This window comes from Ammospiza nelsoni, chromosome 15 (assembly GCF_027579445.1).
Source record: "Ammospiza nelsoni isolate bAmmNel1 chromosome 15, bAmmNel1.pri, whole genome shotgun sequence".
Lineage (NCBI taxonomy): Eukaryota > Metazoa > Chordata > Aves > Passeriformes > Passerellidae > Ammospiza > Ammospiza nelsoni.
The window spans coordinates 3279485-3288223 of record NC_080647.1 but is presented as its reverse complement, the minus strand read 5'-3'; positions in this window follow the sequence as shown (position 1 = coordinate 3288223).

Below are 8739 nucleotides of genomic sequence, written 5' to 3'. Positions count from 1 at the left end.
CTAGTGTGTTCACAAGTGATGTTTGCAGAACACGCCATGCTGTACTCGAAGGGGGCATGCTGCCCTTTTCTGGACAATTGAACTGCACTTTCTTCCAAACTCCTGAGCTGGCTGGACTGAGCTCTGGGGTGGCTCCCCCCCGCTCCATGAGAAGACCCCTCTTGCCTGTCTTCAACCACCGTGATGGACCAACCGAGATGCGAATCCCCTCATCAAGGAACCAAGAACCCCTCTGGCACCCTATTGTCACCCCCATGGCACCCCCCTGGCACCCCCATGGCAACCTCCGTCCAGAGACTGGGACTGCACTCCCTCCCAACTCAGGGAGGGGGAAAAACCTAACGTACCTGTGAGCATTTGGCCATGAAAACAATGGACTTCTCCCCTCCATGGAAACCTAATTTCAGTTACCTTCCCCCAACCAAGAAGAGTATATATATTGGGGTTCGGTCCGACTGTCCTCTGAGATCTCCCCAAGACGTGTTCCAGCGAGTTTCGGCGGCGGGACCCCGAAGACATCACGTTTTGGTAGCTATACCCCATTCCCTAACCTCCTTTCCTTCCTTTTTTCCTTGTCTTACCCTTCTCTTCCCCGGATCCCTTAACCAAACGCATATTTAGCTGTGGTTATAATCAATAAAATTGCACCTTGTTGATTTGTTACTGCAAAACCCCTGTGCCTTGTGTTGGTTATTTTTGCACCCAAAAATCATTCGTCACCCGTTCATTTCGGGTGGACCTTCACAAGTGGTAAAAACAAAAAATATCCTGAGTGAAATCCCTTCCACGTCCCTGACCTGCAGCTGGACCTGATCCCCCCAGGCAGAGCAGGGAAAGCTTCCAGGGATGCCAGCACATCCCAGCAGGAGCACGCAGTGTCCCCTGCCCCTGCACCAAGGCTGGCCCAGACCTGGCTCAGAGTGGGGCTCAGGGACAGCCCCAGGGTCACTGCCCATCCTCCTCTATTTTCCAGAAATACTTCAAACTAAACTACATTTCAGCTGTTTAAGTCTAACAAAAACACGGCACTGGTAATTTATCAGCTGTCACTTCCCTGAATTTTCTCACAAAAAGTCAAATTTAAGATGCTCTGCAAATTAATTCTTTCCAGCTTGACAGTCCTACTATTTAAAAATTTAAATGGCAAATTCAGAGGCATTCAGTGCTCTACACCTTGGATCCAGGGCAGTGGAAGTCAAATGCAGTGATTAAAAAAAGCTCCACCAGAAAATCAAGCCCAGCTGTCAATACTTTTCAACAGAGATTTACATCAAGCCACTTCAAACTCTCATAACTCTTCAAGTAGTCTGTTATAAATCAGATCAAAATGCATTCCTAGTCATGTCCCCTTTTCCTATAACATTTGATGTGTCTGTTGGAAGAATCTCAGAAATTATTTACATAAATATTCCATAGGTGTAAGACTAAAGGTAGAAGAATACAGAATTCACTAAAACTGCCAAATGCCATCCAGGGGGGTCTCCTCTTTAGCCAGGAGGATTTCTCTGGGCAGAATAAGAAATATTTTGTTAGAAGGTATTAGATGAGCATGAACTCTGTAGGTTGGCTGATCACCTCTCTTGGCTTTCACCTGACTATAAATGGCTTTGTATGAGCTGATTTGGATTCTGGGGTGGTGAACAGAGAAAGATTTCCAATGCCAGGCCACACTGTGGGGTTCACCTGATTTCCCAGACTGGTTTAGAGGGAAGCTCTGGTGAGAGCTTGGGAGGGCTGGAGAATGTTTTATGGCTTTGCCTTAACTCCTGGAGCCAGAATCCCAGAATGGACTGGCTTCGTGCTATGATTTTTTAATGAAACTAGTGAGAATCTGCAGAAAACAAGCGAGAACTGTTTTGTTGTCCAGTAAAAGTGTAATTTAGGGGAGAAAAAAAGCCCAAACCTGACCCAAATCACATTTGTTCACTGCAGCAGCAGAGCTGGGTGGGGAATGATGCTCTTGGCCCCACTCCAGGTGCAGATTTGCATCTGCCACCTACCAGTGAAACAGCAAATGAGAATTGTGGATATTTATCTGAGATATCTCTATGGTGCCATAAAGGCACAGCTTGAGAAGAAGCATCTTTTTAAATCATGAGGGAGTTAGTTTATTCTTGTGTAGAGTCGTTCTATCCCTACCCTGGCAGTCAGTGCAGTAAAAGCACATCCTAAAATATTCCTTGCATCTCTGTAGGTTTCTTGAAATAAGAGGATTCTTTAGCACAAGGCAATATATCCTTTGGAAATGAAGTCAGCTTTAGATGTGAGATAGTGGGGCCTGATGGGACGAGTTCCATCAGTTCAGAGTCCTATTTATTTCTCCTGAAATATGATGCCACCAGGTACTGCACCTGCTCCTTGCATCTTGATAAACTGTTTAGCATTGCATGTGTGGGCAGGAATATTTACTATTTCTGGTGGTAGGAAAATAGGAGGAGGCAGGCAACATGTTCAACTAACAGCAGCTTCTTTGTGAAATCTCAGTATCTTCCAAATGCAGGGCCTTTGTTACACCAAAATTACATGTTGAGCAGGTGATCTTTCTGGGCTTCAGTTCAAAAAAGCTTCTTCAAATAAATTAGCAGGTATTTCTGTTAATATAATTAAGACAAAAGGGATGCAAAGTTATCCCCATTGCAGACTTGGAACTCTTTTTCCATTCCATTTTGGCAAAACCCCCATTTCCTTCTGGTGGGAGACCAAGCTTGGAGAGCAAAGACGGCTTATTCTGCAGGCACATCTGTGGAGGGAGGCACGGAGTGCTTGGGTTCAGGGGGATAAATTGTCAACTTTCATGTCTGACAGATCATTTAACGCACACTGAAACAACCACTGTGGCTGTTCCTTGCTGCCAAATGCATCAGCAAATGCTATCTGTGGCAGAGGAGCAGTGAGGAAACACTCACAGTGTGGGCAGGTGCCCACAGCGCATTAAAAAGAAATCCCTGTCCTCGCAGATTTAAGGAAACAACTGTATTTACGTGATTTACTGTCATTTACCTGATCTTTAGCAAGTTCTATCTTAATAAAGCTTGTGTAATAACAGATGCATATCTATTCTTTTTCATGCTTTAAGAGTCCATTTAGCTGTTGAACGAAGGGAAGAGCACTTAGAGGAGCAGTCACTGATGACAGACTATTGTTAAAAAGCCATCATATATTCAGATCCATCTGGTGCTATCCTGGGAGAAGCGTGTTACAAACTAATAAAAGTACTGCAGAGGTAGGGAAACCAGCTCAGGCAGTATTAAAATAAAAAAAAAAAAAAGGGCCATTTATTTAATATACAGAAGAATTACGTTGTTTTATGTCATGTAAAACACTTTTAAAAACACCATTTTGGCAAAATGATCTTGATTCCAAAAGGCTGCAGTCACATCCAGGTTCATATTAGTAATTGCCTAAATATTCCATAAGTAATGATTACAAAAATATCTGCTAGACAATGCTCAGACATTTCTGAAAGGTGAGAATAAGCCTGAAATATGTTTTCACATTTCTGAAAAGTAAGGCAATAATAAGTGATATAAATATGGAGTTAGTCATATTATTAGGACAATGAATACACTAAAAATATTCTGGTTGGTTATAACAATTTATTCATCCTATCATCTGTTAAATACTACTTAGCTTTTTAACCCTTCCCCAGCCCCTCCAAGTGCAGCATTAGGAAGGGATCACAGCAGAAATGAGTCTATTTTGGTTTTTTGCTTTTTCTGTGCTGCTGGAGCGCAAATTCTACCTGGGTTTGAGCAAATTTTTCACCTTCCCTCATGGCATCCTTGTCTGTAACTGAGCACAGAGAGGCAGCGAGGGGCCCTGGCAGCCCAGAAAGCCAAAGGACCAAGGGGGCCCCAAAACAGGAGGAGGAAGGGGATGTTCCTCTCTGTCACAGACATCTTGGATGGAAAATCCTTTCCTTAGGATTTTTCTTCCTGAGAAGCTGAGAGGCCTCAGGAGCAGCCTGGGATAGTGAAAGATGTCCCTGCCCATGGAACGATGGGATGATCTTTAAGGTCTACTTTCATTTCTATTCCTTCTTCAGATTCTGCATTCAAAAATCTTTCTGCCAATCATACATATCTGTGAGACCTCCTTCCATCCTTCCCAACAGTCTCTTCCATCCCAAACCATTCTACGGTAATTTTAACCCTTATATATCACTACAAAAATGTTTTTTTTTTTCTTTCCCTAGTTCCAAGTTTTGCCAGCCACGAGCACTTATCCCTCTCTCAGTGAGGAGAAGCAATCATGGAGAAAACACAGAGCAGAATGTGAACCCAGCCGTGCCGAGCTTTGTTTTCCTGGCGTTGGTTTGAATGGTTTATATTTAATTGATGAATCCCAGGGTGTGTGTCTGAATGACTTTCAGCTCCCCAGTGCCTCAATCAGCGCAGTGCAGACACACAAACCACGGGTGGGCTTCCTCACACTGCTCTGCTGATGGAGCTTCCCTCTTCATCTTAAATGGCCACCTGAGCTGAATGTGATAGACGTTTTTATCAGGCAGCTTATGCAGGCTTTGGCCTTTTCTGAGGCAGGCTGGCAGTCTCCTCCCTATGCATCACAAAGAGCAAAAGTTCAAAGTGTAATTTTTATTTCTTTGGTTTCCCTTTTGGCTTGTTTCACTTTTCTCTTTTTTTTTTTTTTTTTCTGCACTGATTATGGACAGTTTCACATCTGAGCTCCAAGAAAGAGAAATTCTAAACATGAAACACACAATATAAATGTCAAAGGCTACAGATGTTTGCTGCCAAGACATATGGATGGTAGAAAAAAAAAGCAAAATTGCATTAACACATTTTATATGTAACTCTTCCTTCTAAATATGGTCTTATTACAAAATACACAGGGGCATTTGTGTTAGGCACTGAGACATATGGCTGGTACAAAAATATAAATCCATTTCCAGATTCTGTATGCAATTTCACTCTTTTCCAATGATCCCAGGCCTGAAAACATTCCATCCTTCCTTGCCCCCTCCCAGAGCAGTGCTCAGAGGAAGGAGCCTGGTGAATGCCCACGTTCACAGCGGGGCCTGGCTCAGGTGTTCGCTGGGTGCAGCTGCAGCATCAAATCACATCACACCACTTCAAACTGCAATGGGGCTTCCCACTGCATTTTCCTGTTATTTGGGTGTTAAACCTGGTTTGTCACAGAGCTGTGAAGGACACTGGCAATGGCAAACTAACCTTCATTATCATCATCATCGTCTTCCCCTCCCCTTTTTGTTTTTAATCGCTGATCAAGCTGTCAGAGCCTATTTGCTGCAGGTTACCTGTTCTGGCAGAATGGATTCTTTACACTCAGAGCTGTGTAGAATCTGAATTCTGTCAGATGCCTGACAGAAATATAAACTGCTTGGGATTTTCTAGCAGAGCCTCAGGTAATGAACAAACAGCGACACCCCCTTTCTCCCCCAAAAAACAAAACCATAACCAAAAATCAGGGAAAAAATATTACATCCCTATTAGTTTACAAAGAGCATTCTAATAGCAAAATGATAAAAAATGTCCTTAGCTGACTTCAGAGTTAAATCTCACAATTTTATGCTTAGAAAAGTATTGAATATTTCTACCACAAAGTAGATTTTTGTGCTGCTTTCTATATTTGCTTTTACTTGCTATTGCACTAAATGCTATTTAATGTAATCATAAATTAATAAAGGGAAGCACATTATTTAAGATGAGATCTAAGTATGTAAACTCTAGAGTAAAACTTGGAGGAAAAATATTATAAATACCCACATTTGGATACCCATATTACAGTTTATCAAAAATTTTGGATCATTCTAGAAAAGGTCTGTTCTGTGACAAAAATTTTTTCCCCCATTCTGATTTTTCACCTGCAGCCCAAAATTTCAGATACTTTTGGTGGTAGCTCCAATTGGAATTGGTATTAAACTTGCTCCCAGGATTTAAAAAAAAAAAAAAAAATCTTAAGTTTCACTTGGTATAGTGTGAGCACTCATATGAAAGTGCCTGAGCACCCTTGAATTTTAAATGACCTCATTTACACACCCCTTGTTCTGACAGAATTCTATATTATCATTCTGTCCCATGGGGAGAGAGTGGCTCACAATTTTGTCACTTGTGTACACGAAATTAGCACACCCAAGGTTTGCCCAGCACGTGCAAACAGCCTCCTGTGCTTTCAGACCCTTCTGTTGAATGCTAAGTGTCTCCATAAATTGTTACCTTTACCAAATCATTTACCTGGCAAGGAACCCAGAGTTTAAAATTCCTGAGGTACAATGAGCGACTACCATGGTACATGGCACCTAAGAGGTCACAAATCTAAAAACTCAGAATTCCCTTTGGTGTCAAAGAAAAATTCAGACATCCTTAGGATGACTGAGCTGAGGAAATTCAGAAATGTTACATTTCTGGGAGGGTGAACAAGTGCCCTGCATTCATTCAGGATCTCAGAGGAAGTCTGGAGGAATTTCAGGTTCACAATGCCATTTATCAGCACCGTCTGTGGGGGAAATTCCCAATTTTAGAACAGTTTTGATCACAGCAATCAAGCTCCAGCATCCAAACTAGAGCCTTCTCCAAGCAGCTTTTGTCACTCAAAGCACCATGGAAAGTTCTAGAAGTTCCTTCAGGGCAGATGTTTTGTTGATACTCTAATGATATTAACAGCACAAAACCAAAAGACTAAAATTCCACAACCAGATATGCTGGTTTATATTACTGAAGATGCATGAAAATCATTCTTCCCTTTGACTGCTCTCACCAATAAAATTCATGACCAGCTGGGCCAAAAATTGTCCTTAGAACATAAGAAATGCATTGGTGAATTTTCAGTGAGGTTTCTCTCAAACATCTTGCCTGCCTTCTGCAGAAAAAGGGACTTTATCTGTTAATCTGCCAGACACAAAGTTCCTGAAAATTACAGAGACAAGAGGCAGATGGAAATTGCCAGCTGAGGGGAGGCTGTGTGGTCTGAGCTGCTCTGCCATGGCCCTGTGGAATTGCTGCCCACTCAGCCTGGCACCAGCACCTTGTGCAGGCAGAGCTGAAACCACCCAGGGAATAAAAGCAGGGAAAAGCTGGATGCCCCTCTGCTGTAGGGAGCACAGCCCCAGCTCATAATTAACCAATTTTCACTATTTCCTATTATTTCATCATTTTTTTCAATCTCCTTTTTCCCCAGTAACTACTAGCAGAGAGAATAAGTGAAGAAACATTAAGCTAAATTGACCTTACACTAATTAAAATAATCTTTTCATTAATGCACAGACTTAGGGGACAAATGCTATATTTCAATGTAAAACCTATTGGACAAAAACATGAAAAACTATCATAAAGTTAATTTCAAGAGTAACTTTAAGGACCATGTAGCACTCTAAATACAGGTGAAATTCACATTTGGGTGAGAAGGGTTTAGCTTAAATTCTTAAAAAAGTGGCATGGCAATGTGTTGGCTATTTCACAGCAGCAATTCCAAAAACACAAGGGCACGGGAGAACCTGCAGAAATGGTCTCTGTTTGTTTGTTACACTTCCAGTAAACTACCCTGGCAATGTCAGGTACTCCCAGCATTTAATGTGTGTTTTCTCCATTCTCTCATGCAGCCATGAGGGAGAATTTATATTAATATATCAGATTTATTTTGTCAGATTTTTTAATGTTTGCATGACAATAAACTTAAAACATAACTTCAAAAAGGCTTCTCTCTTTTCCTGAGTGTTCCAAGGCTTTCCACCTCCTGAGATCCAGATATGGATCTGCTCTTATTTATCATAAATAAAGAAACAAGTCACCATGTGGGTCAGAACCACTGAGGGAGAGGAGCTCCTTCCTTTCCCACCTGGAATCATTACAGACATTCTCATTCCCCTTGGGAGCAGCACCAGCTTTGGCTCTCGTGGGGAATATTTCCCAACTCTTGGGTGCAAATGTCCCTCTCACAGCTCCATCCCTCCCAGGTTTTGCCTTTTCCTGTTGCTGCCTGGAGATCTCACACAGGAGTGTCTGGATTTGCTTTGTGTTTGTTATTTAAATCAAATTATCTCCTAAGGGTATTATAACTTGCCTCAGCTTTCTTGAGTCAGACTCAAGAATGATACACCAAGCTGATTTTTCCTGTGTTTATGGAATTTTTGAGGAATATGCCTTTTCCTTTCATAGGGCAGATGAAGCCCTGCCCACAACCCAGATCCTTTTCTCCCGTTGTTCTCTCAGAGGGGCACTGCAATGTTCCCTAAATGCACCTTTGCAGTTTTTAGTAAAGTTGGAATAGAATGGCTCATCTGCCCATCCATAAAGTAAGAAAATGAATACACTTGAAGGTTAAAAAAAAATAAACTACAACTTATTTTCCATGCAAACAGTGCCCATAGCTTAGTGCCTTGGCATCAGTGAATGACATTCTTGTATGTGAAATTAAAATCAATTCTTATAAAGTGCATGTATTGAATTCAAATGATCTTTCAAAGGAGCTGTCTGCTTCCCTGGCAGGATGTGAAATAAGAATTTGTCTTTGAGAATAAGGGATTCTGAGCTCCACCATCTCATCTGACACTTACTCTTGGTAAAGTCAAGTTTAATTTTTTAACGTATGAGTTAGAATGATTTTTTTCTAGTGAATTGTTGGGAACGCGATAACCAATGAAAATATATATTAATGAGAAAGGAGAGGTAAAGAAATTCAAAATAACCCTGAAACTGCAACATGTGAACTGTGTCCACGTCAGCATCAATATCACCAATATATTTTCAGAATATATATTGT